The sequence below is a fragment of the Cervus elaphus genome, chromosome 19 (assembly GCF_910594005.1).
Source record: "Cervus elaphus chromosome 19, mCerEla1.1, whole genome shotgun sequence".
Lineage (NCBI taxonomy): Eukaryota > Metazoa > Chordata > Mammalia > Artiodactyla > Cervidae > Cervus > Cervus elaphus.
In genome coordinates this window covers 110,751,861-110,778,720 of record NC_057833.1, presented here as the reverse complement: position 1 = coordinate 110,778,720, position 26,860 = coordinate 110,751,861, and positions in this window count along the sequence as shown.

The following is a 26,860-nucleotide window of genomic DNA, read 5'->3' as shown; positions in this document are numbered from 1 at the left end:
GTCCCTCTCACATACCTAGAGCTGAGAGAAGCCTCCTCTTGAGGTGCTTGTGGTAAGGTGGTATTCCTCAGGAGTCGAAGCCAGGGACTAACCTCTCATCTCGAGTTGATTTTTGGCCCACGGAGCTTTGTCGTGTTGCTACAGTGACCTCAGGATCCCTCTAGCCTTGAAACAGTGTTCTTGGGGTTTCTCTGGAGTGCCATCAAGGAAATCAATGCTCCTTTCATGTGTGATGTGCAACACGGAATGGCTCTGCACGCAGTGCAGGGAAATCGGGCCTCATCTCGCATCGAGGGGGAAGTCTCATGTTTTTTCTCGAGTTGCGGTGAGAACCTGGGGTATATTCTCGAGTTTCGACGGGGATGGCCCTTCCACCCACGTGTTTGTTCAGCCACGTCAGGACTCCTGCCTAGTTGCGAGGGACAACTCGGGATTCTCCTCGAGGCTTGGCAGGGCAATTGGAACGCCTCTCCAGCTGAGGCGGGAGACCAAGGGTCCCTTTCCACGTGCCACAAGAATCCTGGGACTCCTATCAAGTTTCACGAGGAGTCAGGCATCGTCTCCTTTGGAGGCACTGATCTCCGCGTACCTCTCGAGTTTTCAAAGGATATGAGGCCTCCTGTCGCGATGAGGTGGGGAACTAGGTCTTTCTCTGTGGTCTCCACAGGGGATTCAGACACCCTTTCGTTTTGGGAGATGCAAGACGAGCCTGCATTCCAGTCACTGCAGGGATATCCGGCCTTATTTCGAGTCAGGGCATCGCCGTGTCCATTCCACTTGAGGCCGCAAACTCAGGGTCCCTCTCACATACCTAGAGCTGAGAGAAGCCTCCTCTTGAGGTGCTTGTGGTAAGGTGGTATTCCTCTGGAGTCGAAGCCAGGGACTCACCTCTCATCTCGAGTTGATTTTTGGTCCACGGAGCTCTTTCGTGTTGCTACAGTGACCTCAGGATCCCTCTAGCCTTGAAACAGTGTTCTTGGGGTTTCTCTGGAGTGCCATCAAGGAAATCAAGGCTCCTTTCATGTGTGATGTGCAACACGGAATTGCTCTGCACGCAGTACAGGGGAATCGGGCCTCATCTCGCGGCGAGGGGGAAGTCTCATGGTTTTTTCTCGAGTTGCGGCGTGAACCTGGGGTATATTCTCGAGTTACGACGGGGATGGCCCTTCCACACACGTGTTTGTTCAGCCATGTCAGGACTCCTGCCTAGTTGCGAGGGACAACTCTGGATTCTCCTCGAGGCTTTGCAGGGCAATTGGGACGCCTCTCCAGCTGAGGCGGGAGACCAAGGGTCCCTTTCCACGTGCCACAGGAATCCTGGGTCTCCTATCAAGTTTCACGAGGAGTCAGGCATCGTCTCCTTTGGAGGCACTGATCTCCGCATACCTCTGGAGTTTTCAAAGGATGTGAGGCCTCCGGTCGCGATGAGGTGGGGAACTAGGTCTTTCTCTGTGGTCTCCACAGGGGATTCAGACATCCTTTCATCTTGGGAGATGCAAGACGAGCCTGCATTCAAGTCACTGCATGGATATCCAGCCTTATTTCGCGTCAGGGCATCGCGGTGTCCATTCCACTTGAGGCCGCAAACTCAGGGTCCCTCTCACATACCTAGAGCTGAGAGAAGCCTCCTCTTGAGGTGCTTGTGGTAAGGTGGTATTCCTCAGGAGTCGAAGCCAGGGACTAACCTCTCATCTCGAGTTGATTTTTGGCCCACGGAGCTTTGTCGTGTTGCTACAGTGACCTCAGGATCCCTCTAGCCTTGAAACAGTGTTCTTGGGGTTTCTCTGGAGTGCCATCAAGGAAATCAAGGCTCCTTTCATGTGTGATGTGCAACACGGAATTGCTCTGCACGCAGTGCAGGGAAATCGGGCCTCATCTCGCGGCGAGGGGGAAGTCTCATATTTTTTCTCGAGTTGCGGTGGGAACCTGGGGTATATTCTCGAGTTTCGACGGGGATGGCCCTTCCACCCACTTGTTTGTTCAGCCACGTCAGGACTCCTGCCTAGTTGCGAGGGACAACTCGGGATTCTCCTCGAGGCTTGGCAGGGCAATTGGAACGCCTCTCCAGCTGAGGCGGGAGACCAAGGGTCCCTTTCCACGTGCCACAGGAATCCTGGGACTCCTATCAAGTTTCACGAGGAGTCAGGCATCGTCTCCTTTGGAGGCACTGATCTCCGCGTACCTCTCGAGTTTTCAAAGGATATGAGGCCTCCTGTCGCGATGAGGTGGGGAACTAGGTCTTTCTCTGTGGTCTCCACAGGGGATTCAGACACCCTTTCTTCTTGGGAGATGCAAGACGAGCCTGCATTCCAGTCACTGCAGGGATATCCGGCCTTATTTCGAGTCAGGGCATCGCGGTGTCCATTCCACTTGAGGCCGCAAACTCAGGGTCCCTCTCACATACCTAGAGCTGAGAGAAGCCTCCTCTTGAGGTGCTTGTGGTAAGGTGGTATTCCTCTGGAGTCGAAGCCAGGGACTAACCTCTCATCTCGAGTTGATTTTTGGTCCACGGAGCTCTTTCGTGTTGCTACAGTGACCTCAGGATCCCTCTAGCCTTGAAACAGTGTTCTTGGGGTTTCTCTGGAGTGCCATGAAGGAAATCAAGGCTCCTTTCATGTGTGATGTGCAACACAGAATTGCTCTGCACGCAGTGAAGGGGAATCGGGACTCATCTCGCGGCGAGGGGGAAGTCTCATGGTTTTTCTCGAGTTGCGGCGGGAACCTGGGGTATATTCTCGAGTTACGACGGGGATGGCCCTTCCACACACGTGTTTGTTCAGCCACGTCAGGACTCTTGCCTAGTTGCGAGACACAACTCGGGATTCTCCTCGAGGCTTGGCAAGGCAATTGGGACGCCTCTCCAGCTGAGGCGGGAGACCAAGGGTCCCTTTCCACGTGCCACAGTAATCCTGGGACTCCTATCAAGTTTCACGAGGAGTCAGGCATCGTCTCCTTTGGAGGCACTGATCTCCGCGTACCTCTGGAATTTTCAAAGGATGTGAGGCCTCCGGTCGCGATGAGGTGGGGAACTAGGTCTTTCTCTGTGGTCTCCACAGGGGATTCAGACATCCTTTCATCTTGGGAGATGCAAGACGAGCCTGCATTCAAGTCACTGCAGGGATATCCAGCCTTATTTCGCGTCAGGGCATCGCGGTGTCCATTCCACTTGAGGCCGCAAACTCAGGGTCCCTCTCACATACCTAGAGCTGAGAGAAGCCTCCTCTTGAGGTGCTTGTGGTAAGGTGGTATTCCTCTGGAGTCGAAGCCAGGGACTAACCTCTCATCTCGAGTTGATTTTTGGCCCACGGAGCTCTTTCGTGTTGCAACAGTGACCTCAGGATCCCTCTAGCCTTGAAACAGTGTTCTTGGGGTTTCTCTGGAGTGCCATCAAGGAAATCAAGGCTCCTTTCATGTGTGATGTGCAACACGGAATTGCTCTGCACGCAGTGCAGGGGAATCGGGCCTCATCTCGCGGCGAGGGGGAAGTCTCATGGTTTTTCTCGAGTTGCGGTGGGAACCTGGGGTATATTCTCGAGTTACGACGGGGATGGCCCTTCCACCCACGTGTTTGTTCAGCCACGTCAGGACTCATGCCTAGTTGCGAGGGACAACTGTGGATTCTCCTCGAGGCTTGGCAGGGCAATTGGGACGCCTCTCCAGCTGAGGCGGGAGGCCAAGTGTCCCTTTCCAAGTTCCACAGGAATCCTGGGACTCCTATCAAGTTTCACGAGGAGTCAGGCATCGTCTCCTTTGGAGGCACTGATCTCCGCGTACCTCTGGAAATTTCAAAGGATGTGAGGCTATCGGTCACGATGAGGTGGGGAACGAAGTCTTTCTCTGTGCTTTCCACAGGGGATTCAGACATCCTTTCGTCCTGGGAGATGCAAGACGAGCCTGTATTGAAGTCACTGCAGGGATATCCGGCCTTATTTCGAGTCAGGGCATCGCGGTGTCCATTCCACTTAAGGCCGCAAACTCAGGGTCCCTCTCACATACCTAGAGCTGAGAGAAGCCTCCTCTTGAGGTGCTTGTGGTAAGGTGGTATTCCTCTGGAGACGATTCCAGGGACTAACCTCACTTTTCGAGTTGATTTTTGGTCCACAGAGTTCTTTCGTGTTGCTACAGTGACCTCAGGATCCCTCTATCCTTGAAACAGTGTTCTTGGGGTTTCTCTGGAGTGCCATCAAGGAAATCAAGGCTCCTTTCATGTGTGATGTGCAACACGGAATTGCTCTGCACGCAGTGCAGGGAAATCGGGCCTCATCTCGCGGCGAGGGGGAAGTCTCATGTTTTTTCTCGAGTTGCGGTGGGAACCTGGGGTATATTCTCGAGTTTCGACGGGGATGGCCCTTCCACCCACGTGTTTGTTCAGCCACGTCAGGACTCCTGCCTAGTTGCGAGGGACAACTCGGGATTCTCCTCGAGGCTTGGCAGGGCAATTGGGACGCCTCTCCAGCTGAGGCGGGAGACCAAGTGTCCCTTTCCAAGTGCCACAGGAATCCTGGGACTCCTATCAAGTTTTACGAGGAGTCAGGCATCGTCTCCTTTGGAGGCACTGATCTCCGCGTACCTCTCGAAATTTCAAAGGATGTGAGGCTATCGGTCGCGATGAGGTGGGGAACGAAGTCTTTCTCTGTGCTTTCCACAGGGGATTCAGACATCCTTTCGTCCTGGGAGATGCAAGACGAGCCTGTATTGAAGTCACTGCAGGGATATCCGGCCTTATTTCGAGTCAGGGCATCGCGGTGTCCATTCCACTTAAGGCCGCAAACTCAGGGTCCCTCTCACATACCTAGAGCTGAGAGAAGCCTCCTCTTGAGGTGCTTGTGGTAAGGTGGTATTCCTCTGGAGACGATTCCAGGGACTAACCTCACTTTTCGAGTTGATTTTTGGTCCACAGAGTTCTTTCGTGTTGCTACAGTGACCTCAGGATCCCTCTATCCTTGAAACAGTGTTCTTGGGGTTTCTCTGGAGTGCCATCAAGGAAATCAAGGCTCCTTTCATGTGTGATGTGCAAGACGGAATTGCTCTGCACGCAGTACAGGGGAATCGGGCCTCATCTCGCATCGAGGGGGAAGTATCATGGTTTTTCTCGAGTTGCGGCGGGAACCTGGGATATATTCTCGAGGTACGACGGGGATGGCCCTTCCACCCACGTGTTTGTTCAGCCACGTCAGGACCTCTGCCTAGTTGCGAGGGACAACTCGGGATTCTCCTCGAGGCTTGGCAGGGCAATTGGGACGCCTCTCCAGCTGAGGCGGGAGACCAAGTGTCCCTTTCCACGTGCCACAGGAATCCTGGGTCTCCTATCAAGTTTCACGAGGAGTCAGGCATCGTCTCCTTTGGAGGCACTGATCTCCGCATACCTCTGGAGTTTTCAAAGGATTTGAGGCCTCCTGTCGCGATGAGGTGGGGAACTAGGTGTTTCTCTGTGGTCTCCACAGGGGATTCAGACACCCTTTCGTCTTGGGAGATGCAAGACGAGCCTGCATTCCAGTCACTGCAGGGATATCCGGCCTTATTTCGAGTCAGGGCATCGCGGTGTCCACTCCACTTGAGGCCGCAAACTCAGGGTCCCTCTCACATACCTAGAGCTGAGAGAAGCCTCCTCTTGAGGTGCTTCTGGTAAGGTGGTATTCCTCTGGAGTCGAAGCCAGGGACTAACCTCTCTTTTCGAGTTGATTTTTGGTCCACAGAGTTCTTTCGTGTTGCTACAGTGACCTCAGGATCCCTCCAGCCTTGAAACAGTGTTCTTGGGGTTTCTCTGGAGTGCCATCAAGGAAATCAAGGCTCCTTTCATGTGTGATGTGCAACACAGAATTGCTGTGCACGCAGTGCAGGGGAATCGGGCCTCATCTCGCGGCGAGGGGGAAGTCTCATGGTTTTTCTCGAGTTGCGGCGGGAACCTGGGGTATATTCTCGAGTTACAACGGGGATGGCCCTTCCACACACGTGTTTGTTCAGCCACGTCAGGACTCTTGCCTAGTTGCGAGACACAACTCGCGATTCTCTTCGAGGCTTGGCAAGGCAATTGGGACGCCTCTCCAGCTGAGGCGGGAGACCATGGGTCCCTTTCCACGTGCCACAGGAATCCTGGGACTCCTATCAAGTTTCACGAGGAGTCAGGCATCGTCTCCTTTGGAGGCACTGATCTCCGCGTACCTCTGGAGTTTTCAAAGGATGTGAGGCCTCCGGTCGCAATGAGGTGGGGAACTAGGTCTTTCTCTGTGGTCTCCACAGGGGATTCAGACATCCTTTCTTCTTGGGAGATGCAAGACGAACCTGCATTCAAGTCACTGCAGGGATATCCGGCCTTATTTCGAGTCAGGGCATCGCGGTGTCCATTCCACTTGAGGCCGCAAACTCAGGATCCCTCTCACATACCTAGAGCTGAGAGAAGCCTCCTCTTGAGGTGCTTGTGGTAAGGTGGTATTCCTCTGGAGACGAATCCTGGGACTAACCTCTCTTTTCGAGTTGATTTTTGGTCCACAGAGTTCTTTCGTGTTGCTACAGTGACCTCAGGATCCCTCTAGCCTTGAAACAGTGTTCTTGGGGTTTCTCTGGAGTGCCATCAAGGAAATCAAGGCTCCTTTCATGTGTGATGTGCAAGACGGAATTGCTCTGCACGCAGTACAGGGGAATCGGGCCTCATCTCGCATCGAGGGGGAAGTCTCATGGTTTTTCTCGAGTTGCGGCGGAAACCTGGGGTATATTCTCGAGTTACGACGGGGATGGCCCTTCCACCCACGTGTTTGTTCAGCCACGTCAGGACTCCTGCCTAGTTGCGAGGGACAACTCGGGATTCTCCTCGAGGCTTGGCAGGGCAATTGGAACGCCTCTCCAGCTGAGGCGGGAGACCAAGGGTCCCTTTCCACGTGCCACAAGAATCCTGGGACTCCTATCAAGTTTCACGAGGAGTCAGGCATCGTCTCCTTTGGAGTCACTGATCTCCGCGTACCTCTGGAGTTTTCAAAGGATGTGAGGCTATCGGTCGCGATGAGGTGGGGAACTAAGTCTTTCTCTCTGCTTTCCACAGGGGATTCAGACATCCTTTCGTCCTGGGAGATGCAAGACGAGCCTGTATTGAAGTCACTGCAGGGAAAACCGGCCTTATTTCGAATCAGGGCATCGCGGTGTCCATTCCACTTAAGGCCGCAAACTCAGGGTCCCTCTCACATACTTAGAGCTGAGAGAAGCCTCCTCTTGAGGTGCTTGTGGTAAGGTGGTATTCCTCAGGAGTCGAAGCCAGAGACTAACCTCTCATCTCATGTTGATTCTTGGTCCACGGAGCTCTTTCGTGTTGCTACAGTGACCTCAGGATCCCTCTAGCCTTGAAACAGTGTTCTTGGGGTTTCTCTGGAGTGCCATCAAGGAAATCAAGGCTCCTTTCATGTGTGATGTGCAAGACGGAATTGCTCTGCACGCAGTGCAGGGGAATCGTGCCTCATTTTGCGGCGAAGGGGAAGTCTCATGGTTTTTCTCGAGTTGCGGCGGGAACTTGGGGTATATTCTAGAGTTACAAGGGGGATGGCCCTTCCACACACGTGTGTGTTCAGCCATGTCAGGACTCCTGCCTAGTTGCGAGGGACAACTCGGGATTCTCCTCGAGGCTTTGCAGGGCAATTGGGACGCCTCTCCAGGTGAGACGGGAGACCAAGGGTCCCTTTCCACGTACCACAGGAATCCTGGGTCTCCTATCAAGTTTCACGAGGAGTCAGGCATCGTCTCCTTTGGAGGCACTGATCTCCGCATACCTCTGGAGTTTTCAAAGGATTTGAGGCCTCCTGTCGCGATGAGGTGGGGAACTAGGTCTTTCTCTGTGGTCTCCACAGGGGATTCAGACACACTTTCGTCTTGGGAGATGCAAGACGACCCTGCATTCCAGTCACTGCAGGGATATCCGGCCTTATTTCGAGTCATGGCATCGCGGTGTCCATTCCACTTGAGGCCGCAAACTCAGGGTCCCTCTCACATACCTAGAGCTGAGAGAAGCCTCCGCTTGAGGTGCTTGTGGTAAGGTGGTATTCCTCTGGAGTCGAAGCCAGGGACTAACCTCTCATCTCGAGTTGATTTTTGGTCCACGGAGCTCTTTCGTGTTGCTACAGTGACCTCAGGATCCCTCTAGCCTTGAAACAGTGTTCTTGGGCTTTCTCTGGAGTGCCATGAAGGAAATCAAGGCTCCTTTCATGTGTGATGTGCAACACAGAATTGCTCTGCACGCAGTGCAGGGGAATCGGGCCTCATCTCGCGGCGAGGGGGAAGTCTCATGGTTTTTCTCGAGTTGCGGCGGGAACCTGGGGTATATTCTCGAGTTACGACGGGTTGGCCCTTCCACAGATGTGTTTGTTCAGCCACGGCAGGACTCTTGCCTAGTTGCGAGACACAACTTGGGATTCTCCTCGAGGCTTGGCAAGGCAATTGGGACGCCTCTCCAGCTGAGGCGGGAGACCAAGGGTCCCTTTCCACGTGCCACAGGAATCCTGGGACTCCTATCAAGTTTCACGAGGAGTCAGGCATCGTCTCCTTTGGAGGCACTGATCTCCGCGTACCTCTGGAGTTTTCAAAGGATGTGAGGCCTCCGGTCGCGATGAGGTGGGGAACTAGGTCTTTCTCTGTGGTCTCCACAGGGGATTCAGACATCCTTTCATCTTGGGAGATGCAAGACGAGCCTGCATTCAAGTCACTGCATGGATATCCAGCCTTATTTCGCGTCAGGGCATCGCGGTGTCCATTCCACTTGAGGCCGCAAACTCAGGGTCCCTCTCACATACCTAGAGCTGAGAGAAGCCTCCTCTTGAGGTGCTTGTGGTAAGGTGGTATTCCTCAGGAGTCGAAGCCAGGGACTAACCTCTCATCTCGAGTTGATTTTTGGCCCACGGAGCTTTGTCGTGTTGCTACAGTGACCTCAGGATCCCTCTAGCCTTGAAACAGTGTTCTTGGGGTTTCTCTGGAGTGCCATCAAGGAAATCAATGCTCCTTTCATGTGTGATGTGCAACACGGAATGGCTCTGCACGCAGTGCAGGGAAATCGGGCCTCATCTCGCATCGAGGGGGAAGTCTCATGTTTTTTCTCGAGTTGCGGTGAGAACCTGGGGTATATTCTCGAGTTTCGACGGGGATGGCCCTTCCACCCACGTGTTTGTTCAGCCACGTCAGGACTCCTGCCTAGTTGCGAGGGACAACTCGGGATTCTCCTCGAGGCTTGGCAGGGCAATTGGAACGCCTCTCCAGCTGAGGCGGGAGACCAAGGGTCCCTTTCCACGTGCCACAAGAATCCTGGGACTCCTATCAAGTTTCACGAGGAGTCAGGCATCGTCTCCTTTGGAGGCACTGATCTCCGCGTACCTCTCGAGTTTTCAAAGGATATGAGGCCTCCTGTCGCGATGAGGTGGGGAACTAGGTCTTTCTCTGTGGTCTCCACAGGGGATTCAGACACCCTTTCGTTTTGGGAGATGCAAGACGAGCCTGCATTCCAGTCACTGCAGGGATATCCGGCCTTATTTCGAGTCAGGGCATCGCCGTGTCCATTCCACTTGAGGCCGCAAACTCAGGGTCCCTCTCACATACCTAGAGCTGAGAGAAGCCTCCTCTTGAGGTGCTTGTGGTAAGGTGGTATTCCTCTGGAGTCGAAGCCAGGGACTCACCTCTCATCTCGAGTTGATTTTTGGTCCACGGAGCTCTTTCGTGTTGCTACAGTGACCTCAGGATCCCTCTAGCCTTGAAACAGTGTTCTTGGGGTTTCTCTGGAGTGCCATCAAGGAAATCAAGGCTCCTTTCATGTGTGATGTGCAACACGGAATTGCTCTGCACGCAGTACAGGGGAATCGGGCCTCATCTCGCGGCGAGGGGGAAGTCTCATGGTTTTTCTCGAGTTGCGGCGTGAACCTGGGGTATATTCTCGAGTTACGACGGGGATGGCCCTTCCACACACGTGTTTGTTCAGCCATGTCAGGACTCCTGCCTAGTTGCGAGGGACAACTCTGGATTCTCCTCGAGGCTTTGCAGGGCAATTGGGACGCCTCTCCAGCTGAGGCGGGAGACCAAGGGTCCCTTTCCACGTGCCACAGGAATCCTGGGTCTCCTATCAAGTTTCACGAGGAGTCAGGCATCGTCTCCTTTGGAGGCACTGATCTCCGCATACCTCTGGAGTTTTCAAAGGATGTGAGGCCTCCGGTCGCGATGAGGTGGGGAACTAGGTCTTTCTCTGTGGTCTCCACAGGGGATTCAGACATCCTTTCATCTTGGGAGATGCAAGACGAGCCTGCATTCAAGTCACTGCATGGATATCCAGCCTTATTTCGCGTCAGGGCATCGCGGTGTCCATTCCACTTGAGGCCGCAAACTCAGGGTCCCTCTCACATACCTAGAGCTGAGAGAAGCCTCCTCTTGAGGTGCTTGTGGTAAGGTGGTATTCCTCAGGAGTCGAAGCCAGGGACTAACCTCTCATCTCGAGTTGATTTTTGGCCCACGGAGCTTTGTCGTGTTGCTACAGTGACCTCAGGATCCCTCTAGCCTTGAAACAGTGTTCTTGGGGTTTCTCTGGAGTGCCATCAAGGAAATCAAGGCTCCTTTCATGTGTGATGTGCAACACGGAATTGCTCTGCACGCAGTGCAGGGAAATCGGGCCTCATCTCGCGGCGAGGGGGAAGTCTCATATTTTTTCTCGAGTTGCGGTGGGAACCTGGGGTATATTCTCGAGTTTCGACGGGGATGGCCCTTCCACCCACTTGTTTGTTCAGCCACGTCAGGACTCCTGCCTAGTTGCGAGGGACAACTCGGGATTCTCCTCGAGGCTTGGCAGGGCAATTGGAACGCCTCTCCAGCTGAGGCGGGAGACCAAGGGTCCCTTTCCACGTGCCACAGGAATCCTGGGACTCCTATCAAGTTTCACGAGGAGTCAGGCATCGTCTCCTTTGGAGGCACTGATCTCCGCGTACCTCTCGAGTTTTCAAAGGATATGAGGCCTCCTGTCGCGATGAGGTGGGGAACTAGGTCTTTCTCTGTGGTCTCCACAGGGGATTCAGACACCCTTTCTTCTTGGGAGATGCAAGACGAGCCTGCATTCCAGTCACTGCAGGGATATCCGGCCTTATTTCGAGTCAGGGCATCGCGGTGTCCATTCCACTTGAGGCCGCAAACTCAGGGTCCCTCTCACATACCTAGAGCTGAGAGAAGCCTCCTCTTGAGGTGCTTGTGGTAAGGTGGTATTCCTCTGGAGTCGAAGCCAGGGACTAACCTCTCATCTCGAGTTGATTTTTGGTCCACGGAGCTCTTTCGTGTTGCTACAGTGACCTCAGGATCCCTCTAGCCTTGAAACAGTGTTCTTGGGGTTTCTCTGGAGTGCCATGAAGGAAATCAAGGCTCCTTTCATGTGTGATGTGCAACACAGAATTGCTCTGCACGCAGTGAAGGGGAATCGGGACTCATCTCGCGGCGAGGGGGAAGTCTCATGGTTTTTCTCGAGTTGCGGCGGGAACCTGGGGTATATTCTCGAGTTACGACGGGGATGGCCCTTCCACACACGTGTTTGTTCAGCCACGTCAGGACTCTTGCCTAGTTGCGAGACACAACTCGGGATTCTCCTCGAGGCTTGGCAAGGCAATTGGGACGCCTCTCCAGCTGAGGCGGGAGACCAAGGGTCCCTTTCCACGTGCCACAGTAATCCTGGGACTCCTATCAAGTTTCACGAGGAGTCAGGCATCGTCTCCTTTGGAGGCACTGATCTCCGCGTACCTCTGGAATTTTCAAAGGATGTGAGGCCTCCGGTCGCGATGAGGTGGGGAACTAGGTCTTTCTCTGTGGTCTCCACAGGGGATTCAGACATCCTTTCATCTTGGGAGATGCAAGACGAGCCTGCATTCAAGTCACTGCAGGGATATCCAGCCTTATTTCGCGTCAGGGCATCGCGGTGTCCATTCCACTTGAGGCCGCAAACTCAGGGTCCCTCTCACATACCTAGAGCTGAGAGAAGCCTCCTCTTGAGGTGCTTGTGGTAAGGTGGTATTCCTCTGGAGTCGAAGCCAGGGACTAACCTCTCATCTCGAGTTGATTTTTGGCCCACGGAGCTCTTTCGTGTTGCAACAGTGACCTCAGGATCCCTCTAGCCTTGAAACAGTGTTCTTGGGGTTTCTCTGGAGTGCCATCAAGGAAATCAAGGCTCCTTTCATGTGTGATGTGCAACACGGAATTGCTCTGCACGCAGTGCAGGGGAATCGGGCCTCATCTCGCGGCGAGGGGGAAGTCTCATGGTTTTTCTCGAGTTGCGGTGGGAACCTGGGGTATATTCTCGAGTTACGACGGGGATGGCCCTTCCACCCACGTGTTTGTTCAGCCACGTCAGGACTCATGCCTAGTTGCGAGGGACAACTGTGGATTCTCCTCGAGGCTTGGCAGGGCAATTGGGACGCCTCTCCAGCTGAGGCGGGAGGCCAAGTGTCCCTTTCCAAGTTCCACAGGAATCCTGGGACTCCTATCAAGTTTCACGAGGAGTCAGGCATCGTCTCCTTTGGAGGCACTGATCTCCGCGTACCTCTGGAAATTTCAAAGGATGTGAGGCTATCGGTCACGATGAGGTGGGGAACGAAGTCTTTCTCTGTGCTTTCCACAGGGGATTCAGACATCCTTTCGTCCTGGGAGATGCAAGACGAGCCTGTATTGAAGTCACTGCAGGGATATCCGGCCTTATTTCGAGTCAGGGCATCGCGGTGTCCATTCCACTTAAGGCCGCAAACTCAGGGTCCCTCTCACATACCTAGAGCTGAGAGAAGCCTCCTCTTGAGGTGCTTGTGGTAAGGTGGTATTCCTCTGGAGACGATTCCAGGGACTAACCTCACTTTTCGAGTTGATTTTTGGTCCACAGAGTTCTTTCGTGTTGCTACAGTGACCTCAGGATCCCTCTATCCTTGAAACAGTGTTCTTGGGGTTTCTCTGGAGTGCCATCAAGGAAATCAAGGCTCCTTTCATGTGTGATGTGCAACACGGAATTGCTCTGCACGCAGTGCAGGGAAATCGGGCCTCATCTCGCGGCGAGGGGGAAGTCTCATGTTTTTTCTCGAGTTGCGGTGGGAACCTGGGGTATATTCTCGAGTTTCGACGGGGATGGCCCTTCCACCCACGTGTTTGTTCAGCCACGTCAGGACTCCTGCCTAGTTGCGAGGGACAACTCGGGATTCTCCTCGAGGCTTGGCAGGGCAATTGGGACGCCTCTCCAGCTGAGGCGGGAGACCAAGTGTCCCTTTCCAAGTGCCACAGGAATCCTGGGACTCCTATCAAGTTTTACGAGGAGTCAGGCATCGTCTCCTTTGGAGGCACTGATCTCCGCGTACCTCTCGAAATTTCAAAGGATGTGAGGCTATCGGTCGCGATGAGGTGGGGAACGAAGTCTTTCTCTGTGCTTTCCACAGGGGATTCAGACATCCTTTCGTCCTGGGAGATGCAAGACGAGCCTGTATTGAAGTCACTGCAGGGATATCCGGCCTTATTTCGAGTCAGGGCATCGCGGTGTCCATTCCACTTAAGGCCGCAAACTCAGGGTCCCTCTCACATACCTAGAGCTGAGAGAAGCCTCCTCTTGAGGTGCTTGTGGTAAGGTGGTATTCCTCTGGAGACGATTCCAGGGACTAACCTCACTTTTCGAGTTGATTTTTGGTCCACAGAGTTCTTTCGTGTTGCTACAGTGACCTCAGGATCCCTCTATCCTTGAAACAGTGTTCTTGGGGTTTCTCTGGAGTGCCATCAAGGAAATCAAGGCTCCTTTCATGTGTGATGTGCAAGACGGAATTGCTCTGCACGCAGTACAGGGGAATCGGGCCTCATCTCGCATCGAGGGGGAAGTCTCATGGTTTTTCTCGAGTTGCGGCGGGAACCTGGGATATATTCTCGAGTTACGACGGGGATGGCCCTTCCACCCACGTGTTTGTTCAGCCACGTCAGGACCTCTGCCTAGTTGCGAGGGACAACTCGGGATTCTCCTCGAGGCTTGGCAGGGCAATTGGGACGCCTCTCCAGCTGAGGCGGGAGACCAAGTGTCCCTTTCCACGTGCCACAGGAATCCTGGGTCTCCTATCAAGTTTCACGAGGAGTCAGGCATCGTCTCCTTTGGAGGCACTGATCTCCGCATACCTCTGGAGTTTTCAAAGGATTTGAGGCCTCCTGTCGCGATGAGGTGGGGAACTAGGTGTTTCTCTGTGGTCTCCACAGGGGATTCAGACACCCTTTCGTCTTGGGAGATGCAAGACGAGCCTGCATTCCAGTCACTGCAGGGATATCCGGCCTTATTTCGAGTCAGGGCATCGCGGTGTCCACTCCACTTGAGGCCGCAAACTCAGGGTCCCTCTCACATACCTAGAGCTGAGAGAAGCCTCCTCTTGAGGTGCTTCTGGTAAGGTGGTATTCCTCTGGAGTCGAAGCCAGGGACTAACCTCTCTTTTCGAGTTGATTTTTGGTCCACAGAGTTCTTTCGTGTTGCTACAGTGACCTCAGGATCCCTCCAGCCTTGAAACAGTGTTCTTGGGGTTTCTCTGGAGTGCCATCAAGGAAATCAAGGCTCCTTTCATGTGTGATGTGCAACACAGAATTGCTGTGCACGCAGTGCAGGGGAATCGGGCCTCATCTCGCGGCGAGGGGGAAGTCTCATGGTTTTTCTCGAGTTGCGGCGGGAACCTGGGGTATATTCTCGAGTTACAACGGGGATGGCCCTTCCACACACGTGTTTGTTCAGCCACGTCAGGACTCTTGCCTAGTTGCGAGACACAACTCGCGATTCTCTTCGAGGCTTGGCAAGGCAATTGGGACGCCTCTCCAGCTGAGGCGGGAGACCATGGGTCCCTTTCCACGTGCCACAGGAATCCTGGGACTCCTATCAAGTTTCACGAGGAGTCAGGCATCGTCTCCTTTGGAGGCACTGATCTCCGCGTACCTCTGGAGTTTTCAAAGGATGTGAGGCCTCCGGTCGCAATGAGGTGGGGAACTAGGTCTTTCTCTGTGGTCTCCACAGGGGATTCAGACATCCTTTCTTCTTGGGAGATGCAAGACGAACCTGCATTCAAGTCACTGCAGGGATATCCGGCCTTATTTCGAGTCAGGGCATCGCGGTGTCCATTCCACTTGAGGCCGCAAACTCAGGATCCCTCTCACATACCTAGAGCTGAGAGAAGCCTCCTCTTGAGGTGCTTGTGGTAAGGTGGTATTCCTCAGGAGTCGAAGCCAGGGACTAACCTCTCATCTCGTGTTGATTCTTGGTCCACGAAGCTCTTTCGTGTTGCTACAGTGACCTCAGGATCCCTCTAGCCTTGAAACAGTGTTCTTGGGTTTTCTCTGGAGTGCCATCAAGGAAATCAAGGCTCCTTTCATGTGTGATGTGCAACACGGAATTGCTCTGCACGCAGTGTAGGGGAATCGGGCCACATCTCGCGGCGAGGGGGAAGTCTCATGGTTGTTCTCGAGTTGCGGCGGGAACCTGGGGTATATTCTCGAGTTACGACGGGGATGGCCCTTTCACACACGTGTTTGTTCAGCCATGTCCGGACTCCTGCCTAGTTGCGAGACACAACTCGGGATTCTCCTCGAGGCTTGGCAAGGCAATTGGGACGCCTCTCCAGCTGAGGCGGGAGACCAAGGGTCCCTTTCCACGTGCCACAGGAATCCTGGGACTCCTATCAAGTTTCACGAGGAGTCAGGCATCGTCTCCTTTGGAGGCACTGATCTCCGCGTACCTCTGGAGTTTTCAAAGGATGTGAGGCCTCCGGTCGCGATGAGGTGGGGAACTAGGTCTTTCTCTGTGGTCTCCACAGGGTATTCAGACATCCTTTCATCTTGGGAGATGCAAGACGAGCCTGCATTCAAGTCACTGCAGGGATATCCAGCCTTATTTCACGTCAGGGCATCGCGGTGTCCATTCCACTTGAGGCCGCAAACTCAGGGTCCCTCTCACATACCTAGAGCTGAGAGAAGCCTCCTCTTGAGGTGCTTGTGGTAAGGTGGTATTCCTCTGGAGTCGAAGCCAGGGACTAACCTCTCATCTCGAGTTGATTTTTGGCCCACGGAGCTCTTTCGTGTTGCTACAGTGACCTCAGGATCCCTCTAGCCTTGAAACAGTGTTCTTGGGGTTTCTCTGGAGTGCCATCAAGGAAATCAAGGCTCCTTTCATGTGTGATGTGCAACACGGAATTGCTCTGCATGCAGTGCAGGGGAATCGGGCCTCATCTCGCGGCGAGGGGGAAGTCTCATGGTTTTTCTCGAGTTGCGGCGGGAATCTGGGGTATATTCTCGAGTTACGACGGGGATGGCCCTTCCACCCACGTGTTTCTTCAGCGACGTCAGGACTCCTGCCTAGTTGCGAGGGACAACTCTGGATTCTCCTCGAGGCTTGGCAGGGCAATTGGGACGCCTCTCCAGCTGAGGCGGGAGACCAAGTGTCCCTTTCCAAGTGCCACAGGAATCCTGGGACTCCTATCAAGTTTCACGAGGAGTCAGGCATCGTCTCCTTTGGAGGCACTGATCTCCGCGTACCTCTGGAGTTTTCAAAGGATGTGAGACCTCCGGTCGCGATGAGGTGGGGAACTAAGTCTTTCTCTCTGCTTTCCACAGGGGATTCAGACATCCTTTCGTCCTGGGAGATGCAAGACGAGCCTGCATTGAAGTCACTGCAGGGATATCCGGCCTTATTTCGAGTCAGGGCATCGCGGTGTCCATTCCACTTGAGGCCGCAAACTCAGGGTCCCTCTCACATACCTAGAGCTGAGAGAATCCTCCTCTTGAGGTGCTTGTGGTAAGGTGGTATTCCTCTGGAGACGAATCCTGGGACTAACCTCTCTTTTCGAGTTGATTTTTGGTCCACAGAGTTCTTTCGTGTTGCTACAGTGACCTCAGGATCCCTCTAGCCTTGAAACAGTGTTCTTGGGGTTTCTCTGGAGTGCCATCAAGGAAATCAAGGCTCCTTTCATGTGTGATGTGCAAGACGGAATTGCTCTGCACGCAGTACAGGGGAATCGGGCCTCATCTCGCATCGAGGGGGAAGTCTCATGGTTTTTCTCGAGTTGCGGCGGAAACCTGGGGTATATTCTCGAGTTACGACGGGGATGGCCCTTCCACCCACGTGTTTGTTCAGCCACGTCAGGACTCCTGCCTAGTTGCGAGGGACAACTCGGGATTCTCCTCGAGGCTTGGCAGGGCAATTGGAACGCCTCTCCAGCTGAGGCGGGAGACCAAGGGTCCCTTTCCACGTGCCACAAGAATCCTGGGACTCCTATCAAGTTTCACGAGGAGTCAGGCATCGTCTCCTTTGGAGTCACTGATCTCCGCATACCTCTGGAGTTTTCAAAGGATGTGAGGCCTCCGGTCGCGATGAGGTGGGGAACTAGGTGTTTCTCTGTGGTCTCCACAGGGGATTCAGACATCCTTTCTTCTTGGGAGATGCAAGACGAAACTGCATTCAAGTCACTGCAGGGAAATCCGGCCTTATTTCGAATCAGGGCATCGCGGTGTCCATTCCACTTAAGGCCGCAAACTCAGGGTCCCTCTCACATACTTAGAGCTGAGAGAAGCCTCCTCTTGAGGTGCTTGTGGTAAGGTGGTATTCCTCAGGAGTCGAAGCCAGAGACTAACCTCTCATCTCATGTTGATTCTTGGTCCACGGAGCTCTTTCGTGTTGCTACAGTGACCTCAGGATCCCTCTAGCCTTGAAACAGTGTTCTTGGGGTTTCTCTGGAGTGCCATCAAGGAAATCAAGGCTCCTTTCATGTGTGATGTGCAAGACGGAATTGCTCTGCACGCAGTGCAGGGGAATCGTGCCTCATTTTGCGGCGAAGGGGAAGTCTCATGGTTTTTCTCGAGTTGCGGCGGGAACTTGGGGTATATTCTAGAGTTACAAGGGGGATGGCCCTTCCACACACGTGTGTGTTCAGCCATGTCAGGACTCCTGCCTAGTTGCGAGGGACAACTCGGGATTCTCCTCGAGGCTTTGCAGGGCAATTGGGACGCCTCTCCAGGTGAGACGGGAGACCAAGGGTCCCTTTCCACGTACCACAGGAATCCTGGGTCTCCTATCAAGTTTCACGAGGAGTCAGGCATCGTCTCCTTTGGAGGCACTGATCTCCGCATACCTCTGGAGTTTTCAAAGGATTTGAGGCCTCCTGTCGCGATGAGGTGGGGAACTAGGTCTTTCTCTGTGGTCTCCACAGGGGATTCAGACACACTTTCGTCTTGGGAGATGCAAGACGACCCTGCATTCCAGTCACTGCAGGGATATCCGGCCTTATTTCGAGTCATGGCATCGCGGTGTCCATTCCACTTGAGGCCGCAAACTCAGGGTCCCTCTCACATACCTAGAGCTGAGAGAAGCCTCCGCTTGAGGTGCTTGTGGTAAGGTGGTATTCCTCTGGAGTCGAAGCCAGGGACTAACCTCTCATCTCGAGTTGATTTTTGGTCCACGGAGCTCTTTCGTGTTGCTACAGTGACCTCAGGATCCCTCTAGCCTTGAAACAGTGTTCTTGGGCTTTCTCTGGAGTGCCATGAAGGAAATCAAGGCTCCTTTCATGTGTGATGTGCAACACAGAATTGCTCTGCACGCAGTGCAGGGGAATCGGGCCTCATCTCGCGGCGAGGGGGAAGTCTCATGGTTTTTCTCGAGTTGCGGCGGGAACCTGGGGTATATTCTCGAGTTACGACGGGTTGGCCCTTCCACACATGTGTTTGTTCAGCCACGGCAGGACTCTTGCCTAGTTGCGAGACACAACTTGGGATTCTCCTCGAGGCTTGGCAAGGCAATTGGGACGCCTCTCCAGCTGAGGCGGGAGACCAAGGGTCCCTTTCCACGTGCCACAGGAATCCTGGGACTCCTATCAAGTTTCACGAGGAGTCAGGCATCGTCTCCTTTGGAGGCACTGATCTCCGCGTACCTCTGGAGTTTTCAAAGGATGTGAGGCCTCCGGTCGCGATGAGGTGGGGAACTAGGTCTTTCTCTGTGGTCTCCACAGGGGATTCAGACATCCTTTCATCTTGGGAGATGCAAGACGAGCCTGCATTCAAGTCACTGCATGGATATCCAGCCTTATTTCGCGTCAGGGCATCGCGGTGTCCATTCCACTTGAGGCCGCAAACTCAGGGTCCCTCTCACATACCTAGAGCTGAGAGAAGCCTCCTCTTGAGGTGCTTGTGGTAAGGTGGTATTCCTCAGGAGTCGAAGCCAGGGACTAACCTCTCATCTCGAGTTGATTTTTGGCCCACGGAGCTTTGTCGTGTTGCTACAGTGACCTCAGGATCCCTCTAGCCTTGAAACAGTGTTCTTGGGGTTTCTCTGGAGTGCCATCAAGGAAATCAATGCTCCTTTCATGTGTGATGTGCAACACGGAATGGCTCTGCACGCAGTGCAGGGAAATCGGGCCTCATCTCGCATCGAGGGGGAAGTCTCATGTTTTTTCTCGAGTTGCGGTGGGAACCTGGGGTATATTCTCGAGTTTCGACGGGGATGGCCCTTCCACCCACGTGTTTGTTCAGCCACGTCAGGACTCCTGCCTAGTTGCGAGGGACAACTCGGGATTCTCCTCGAGGCTTGGCAGGGCAATTGGAACGCCTCTCCAGCTGAGGCGGGAGACCAAGGGTCCCTTTCCACGTGCCACAAGAATCCTGGGACTCCTATCAAGTTTCACGAGGAGTCAGGCATCGTCTCCTTTGGAGGCACTGATCTCCGCGTACCTCTCGAGTTTTCAAAGGATATGAGGCCTCCTGTCGCGATGAGGTGGGGAACTAGGTCTTTCTCTGTGGTCTCCACAGGGGATTCAGACACCCTTTCGTTTTGGGAGATGCAAGACGAGCCTGCATTCCAGTCACTGCAGGGATATCCGGCCTTATTTCGAGTCAGGGCATCGCCGTGTCCATTCCACTTGAGGCCGCAAACTCAGGGTCCCTCTCACATACCTAGAGCTGAGAGAAGCCTCCTCTTGAGGTGCTTGTGGTAAGGTGGTATTCCTCTGGAGTCGAAGCCAGGGACTCACCTCTCATCTCGAGTTGATTTTTGGTCCACGGAGCTCTTTCGTGTTGCTACAGTGACCTCAGGATCCCTCTAGCCTTGAAACAGTGTTCTTGGGGTTTCTCTGGAGTGCCATCAAGGAAATCAAGGCTCCTTTCATGTGTGATGTGCAACACGGAATTGCTCTGCACGCAGTACAGGGGAATCGGGCCTCATCTCGCGGCGAGGGGGAAGTCTCATGGTTTTTCTCGAGTTGCGGCGTGAACCTGGGGTATATTCTCGAGTTACGACGGGGATGGCCCTTCCACACACGTGTTTGTTCAGCCATGTCAGGACTCCTGCCTAGTTGCGAGGGACAACTCTGGATTCTCCTCGAGGCTTTGCAGGGCAATTGGGACGCCTCTCCAGCTGAGGCGGGAGACCAAGGGTCCCTTTCCACGTGCCACAGGAATCCTGGGTCTCCTATCAAGTTTCACGAGGAGTCAGGCATCGTCTCCTTTGGAGGCACTGATCTCCGCATACCTCTGGAGTTTTCAAAGGATGTGAGGCCTCCGGTCGCGATGAGGTGGGGAACTAGGTCTTTCTCTGTGGTCTCCACAGGGGATTCAGACATCCTTTCATCTTGGGAGATGCAAGACGAGCCTGCATTCAAGTCACTGCATGGATATCCAGCCTTATTTCGCGTCAGGGCATCGCGGTGTCCATTCCACTTGAGGCCGCAAACTCAGGGTCCCTCTCACATACCTAGAGCTGAGAGAAGCCTCCTCTTGAGGTGCTTGTGGTAAGGTGGTATTCCTCAGGAGTCGAAGCCAGGGACTAACCTCTCATCTCGAGTTGATTTTTGGCCCACGGAGCTTTGTCGTGTTGCTACAGTGACCTCAGGATCCCTCTAGCCTTGAAACAGTGTTCTTGGGGTTTCTCTGGAGTGCCATCAAGGAAATCAAGGCTCCTTTCATGTGTGATGTGCAACACGGAATTGCTCTGCACGCAGTGCAGGGAAATCGGGCCTCATCTCGCGGCGAGGGGGAAGTCTCATATTTTTTCTCGAGTTGCGGTGGGAACCTGGGGTATATTCTCGAGTTTCGACGGGGATGGCCCTTCCACCCACTTGTTTGTTCAGCCACGTCAGGACTCCTGCCTAGTTGCGAGGGACAACTCGGGATTCTCCTCGAGGCTTGGCAGGGCAATTGGAACGCCTCTCCAGCTGAGGCGGGAGACCAAGGGTCCCTTTCCACGTGCCACAGGAATCCTGGGACTCCTATCAAGTTTCACGAGGAGTCAGGCATCGTCTCCTTTGGAGGCACTGATCTCCGCGTACCTCTCGAGTTTTCAAAGGATATGAGGCCTCCTGTCGCGATGAGGTGGGGAACTAGGTCTTTCTCTGTGGTCTCCACAGGGGATTCAGACACCCTTTCGTCTTGGGAGATGCAAGACGAGCCTGCATTCCAGTCACTGCAGGGATATCCGGCCTTATTTCGAGTCAGGGCATCGCGGTGTCCATTCCACTTGAGGCCGCAAACTCAGGGTCCCTCTCACATACCTAGAGCTGAGAGAAGCCTCCTCTTGAGGTGCTTGTGGTAAGGTGGTATTCCTCTGGAGTCGAAGCCAGGGACTAACCTCTCATCTCGAGTTGATTTTTGGTCCACGGAGCTCTTTCGTGTTGCTACAGTGACCTCAGGATCCCTCTAGCCTTGAAACAGTGTTCTTGGGGTTTCTCTGGAGTGCCATGAAGGAAATCAAGGCTCCTTTCATGTGTGATGTGCAACACAGAATTGCTCTGCACGCAGTGAAGGGGAATCGGGACTCATCTCGCGGCGAGGGGGAAGTCTCATGGTTTTTCTCGAGTTGCGGCGGGAACCTGGGGTATATTCTCGAGTTACGACGGGGATGGCCCTTCCACACACGTGTTTGTTCAGCCACGTCAGGACTCTTGCCTAGTTGCGAGACACAACTCGGGATTCTCCTCGAGGCTTGGCAAGGCAATTGGGACGCCTCTCCAGCTGAGGCGGGAGACCAAGGGTCCCTTTCCACGTGCCACAGTAATCCTGGGACTCCTATCAAGTTTCACGAGGAGTCAGGCATCGTCTCCTTTGGAGGCACTGATCTCCGCGTACCTCTGGAATTTTCAAAGGATGTGAGGCCTCCGGTCGCGATGAGGTGGGGAACTAGGTCTTTCTCTGTGGTCTCCACAGGGGATTCAGACATCCTTTCATCTTGGGAGATGCAAGACGAGCCTGCATTCAAGTCACTGCAGGGATATCCAGCCTTATTTCGCGTCAGGGCATCGCGGTGTCCATTCCACTTGAGGCCGCAAACTCAGGGTCCCTCTCACATACCTAGAGCTGAGAGAAGCCTCCTCTTGAGGTGCTTGTGGTAAGGTGGTATTCCTCTGGAGTCGAAGCCAGGGACTAACCTCTCATCTCGAGTTGATTTTTGGCCCACGGAGCTCTTTCGTGTTGCAACAGTGACCTCAGGATCCCTCTAGCCTTGAAACAGTGTTCTTGGGGTTTCTCTGGAGTGCCATCAAGGAAATCAAGGCTCCTTTCATGTGTGATGTGCAACACGGAATTGCTCTGCACGCAGTGCAGGGGAATCGGGCCTCATCTCGCGGCGAGGGGGAAGTCTCATGGTTTTTCTCGAGTTGCGGTGGGAACCTGGGGTATATTCTCGAGTTACGACGGGGATGGCCCTTCCACCCACGTGTTTGTTCAGCCACGTCAGGACTCATGCCTAGTTGCGAGGGACAACTGTGGATTCTCCTCGAGGCTTGGCAGGGCAATTGGGACGCCTCTCCAGCTGAGGCGGGAGGCCAAGTGTCCCTTTCCAAGTTCCACAGGAATCCTGGGACTCCTATCAAGTTTCACGAGGAGTCAGGCATCGTCTCCTTTGGAGGCACTGATCTCCGCGTACCTCTGGAAATTTCAAAGGATGTGAGGCTATCGGTCGCGATGAGGTGGGGAACGAAGTCTTTCTCTGTGCTTTCCACAGGGGATTCAGACATCCTTTCGTCCTGGGAGATGCAAGACGAGCCTGTATTGAAGTCACTGCAGGGATATCCGGCCTTATTTCGAGTCAGGGCATCGCGGTGTCCATTCCACTTAAGGCCGCAAACTCAGGGTCCCTCTCACATACCTAGAGCTGAGAGAAGCCTCCTCTTGAGGTGCTTGTGGTAAGGTGGTATTCCTCTGGAGACGATTCCAGGGACTAACCTCACTTTTCGAGTTGATTTTTGGTCCACAGAGTTCTTTCGTGTTGCTACAGTGACCTCAGGATCCCTCTATCCTTGAAACAGTGTTCTTGGGGTTTCTCTGGAGTGCCATCAAGGAAATCAAGGCTCCTTTCATGTGTGATGTGCAAGACGGAATTGCTCTGCACGCAGTACAGGGGAATCGGGCCTCATCTCGCATCGAGGGGGAAGTCTCATGGTTTTTCTCGAGTTGCGGCGGGAACCTGGGATATATTCTCGAGTTACGACGGGGATGGCCCTTCCACCCACGTGTTTGTTCAGCCACGTCAGGACCTCTGCCTAGTTGCGAGGGACAACTCGGGATTCTCCTCAAGGCTTGGCAGGGCAATTGGGACGCCTCTCCAGCTGAGGCGGGAGACCAAGTGTCCCTTTCCACGTGCCACAGGAATCCTGGGTCTCCTATCAAGTTTCACGAGGAGTCAGGCATCGTCTCCTTTGGAGGCACTGATCTCCGCATACCTCTGGAGTTTTCAAAGGATTTGAGGCCTCCTGTCGCGATGAGGTGGGGAACTAGGTCTTTCTCTGTGGTCTCCACAGGGGATTCAGACACCCTTTCGTCTTGGGAGATGCAAGACGAGCCTGCATTCCAGTCACTGCAGGGATATCCGGCCTTATTTCGCGTCAGGGCATCGCGGTGTCCATTCCACTTGAGGCCGCAAACTCAGGGTCCCTCTCACATACCTAGAGCTGAGAGAAGACTCCTCTTGACGTGCTTGTGGTAAGGTGGTATTCCTCTGGAGACGAATCCAGGGACTAACCTCTCTTTTCGAGATGATTTTTGGTCCACAGAGTTCTTTCGTGTTGCTACAGTGACCTCAGGATCCCTCTAGCCTTGAAACAGTGTTCTTGGGTTTTCTCTGGAGTGCCATCAAGGAAATCAAGGCTCCTTTCATGTGTGATGTGCAACACGGAATTGCTCTGCACGCAGTGCAGGGGAATCGGGCCTCATCTCCCGGCGAGGGGGAAGTCTCATGGTTTTTCTCGAGTTGCGGCGGGAACCTGGGGTATATTCTCGAGTTACGACGGGGATGGCCCTTCCACCCACGTGTTTCTTCAGCGACGTCAGGACTCCTGCCTAGATGCGAGGGACAACTCGGGATTCTCCTCGAGGCTTGGCAGGGCAATTGGAATGCCTCTCCAGCTGAGGCGGGAGGCCAAGGGTCCCTTTCCACGTGCCACAAGAATCCTGGGACTCCTATCAAGTTTCACGAGGAGTCAGGCATCGTCTCCTTTGGAGGCACTGATCTCCGTGTACCTCTGGAGTTTTCAAAGGATGTGAGGCCTCCGGTCGCGATGAGGTGGGGAACTAGGTGTTTCTCTGTGGTCTCCACAGGGGATTCAGACATCCTTTCTTCTTGGGAGATGCAAGACGAACCTGCATTCAAGTCACTGCAGGGATATCCGGCCTTATTTCGAGTCAGGGCATCGCCGTGTCCATTCCACTTGAGGCCGCAAACTCAGGATCCCTCTCACATACCTAGAGCTGAGAGAAGCCTCCTCTTGAGGTGCTTGTGGTAAGGTGGTATTCCTCAGGAGTCGAAGCCAGGGACTAACCTCTCATCTCGTGTTGATTCTTGGTCCACGAAGCTCTTTCGTGTTGCTACAGTGACCTCAGGATCCCTCTAGCCTTGAAACAGTGTTCTTGGGTTTTCTCTGGAGTGCCATCAAGGAAATCAAGGCTCCTTTCATGTGTGATGTGCAACACGGAATTGCTCTGCACGCAGTGTAGGGGAATCGGGCCACATCTCGCGGCGAGGGGGAAGTCTCATGGTTGTTCTCGAGTTGCGGCGGGAACCTGGGGTATATTCTCGAGTTACGACGGGGATGGCCCTTCCACACACGTGTTTGTTCAGCCATGTCCGGACTCCTGCCTAGTTGCGAGACACAACTCGGGATTCTCCTCGAGGCTTGGCAAGGCAATTGGGACGCCTCTCCAGCTGAGGCGGGAGACCAAGGGTCCCTTTCCACGTGCCACAGGAATCCTGGGACTCCTATCAAGTTTCACGAGGAGTCAGGCATCGTCTCCTTCGGAGGCACTGATCTCCGCGTACCTCTGGAGTTTTCAAAGGATGTGAGGCCTCCGGTCGCGATGAGGTGGGGAACTAGGTCTTTCTCTGTGGTCTCCACAGGGTATTCAGACATCCTTTCATCTTGGGAGATGCAAGACGAGCCTGCATTGAAGTCACTGCAGGGATATCCGGCCTTATTTCGCGTCAGGGCATCGCGGTGTCCATTCCACTTGAGGCCGCAAACTCAGGGTCCCTCTCACATACCTAGAGCTGAGAGAAGCCTCCTCTTGAGGTGCTTGTGGTAAGGTGGTATTCCTCTGGAGTCGAAGCCAGGGACTAACCTCTCATCTCGAGTTGATTTTTGGCCCACGGAGCACTTTCGTGTTGCTACAGTGACCTCAGGATCCCTCTAGCCTTGAAACAGTGTTCTTGGGGTTTCTCTGGAGTGCCATCAAGGAAATCAAGGCTCCTTTCATGTGTGATGTGCAACACGGAATTGCTCTGCATGCAGTGCAGGGGAATCGGGCCTCATCTCGCGGCGAGGGGGAAGTCTCATGGTTTTTCTCGAGTTGCGGCGGGAATCTGGGGTATATTCTCGAGTTACGACGGGGATGGCCCTTCCACCCACGTGTTTCTTCAGCGACGTCAGGACTCCTGCCTAGTTGCGAGGGACAACTCTGGATTCTCCTCGAGGCTTGGCAGGGCAATTGGGACGCCTCTCCAGCTGAGGCGGGAGACCAAGTGTCCCTTTCCAAGTGCCACAGGAATCCTGGGACTCCTATCAAGTTTCACGAGGAGTCAGGCATCGTCTCCTTTGGAGGCACTGATCTCCGCGTACCTCTGGAGTTTTCAAAGGATGTGAGGCCTCCGGTCGCGATGAGGTGGGGAACTAAGTCTTTCTCTCTGCTTTCCACACGGGATTCAGACATCCTTTCGTCCTGGGAGATGCAAGACGAGCCTGCATTGAAGTCACTGCAACGATATCCGGCCTTATTTCGAGTCAGGGCATCGCGGTGTCCATTCCACTTGAGGCCGCAAACTCAGGGTCCCTCTCACATACCTAGAGCTGAGAGAATCCTCCTCTTGAGGTGCTTGTGGTAAGGTGGTATTCCTCTGGAGACGAATCCAGGGACTACCCTCTCTTTTCGAGTTGATTTTTGGTCCACAGAGTTCTTTCGTGTTGCTACAGTGACCTCAGGATCCCTCTATCCTTGAAACAGTGTTCTTGGGGTTTCTCTGGAGTGCCATCAAGGAAATCAAGGCTCCTTTCATGTGTGATGTGCAAGACGGAATTGCTCTGCACGCAGTACAGGGGAATCGGGCCTCATCTCGCATCGAGGGGGAAGTCTCATGGTTTTTCTCGAGTTGCGGCGGGAACCTGGGGTATATTCTCGAGTTACGACGGGGATGGCCCTTCCACCCACGTGTTTGTTCAGCCACGTCAGGACTCCTGCCTAGTTGCGAGGGACAACTCGGGATTCTCCTCGAGGCTTGGCAGGGCAATTGGAATGCCTCTCCAGCTGAGGCGGGAGACCAAGGGTCCCTTTCCAAGTGCCACAAGAATCCTGGGACTCCTATCAAGTTTCACGTGGAGTCAGGCATCGTCTCCTTTGGAGGCACTGATCTCCGCGTACCTCT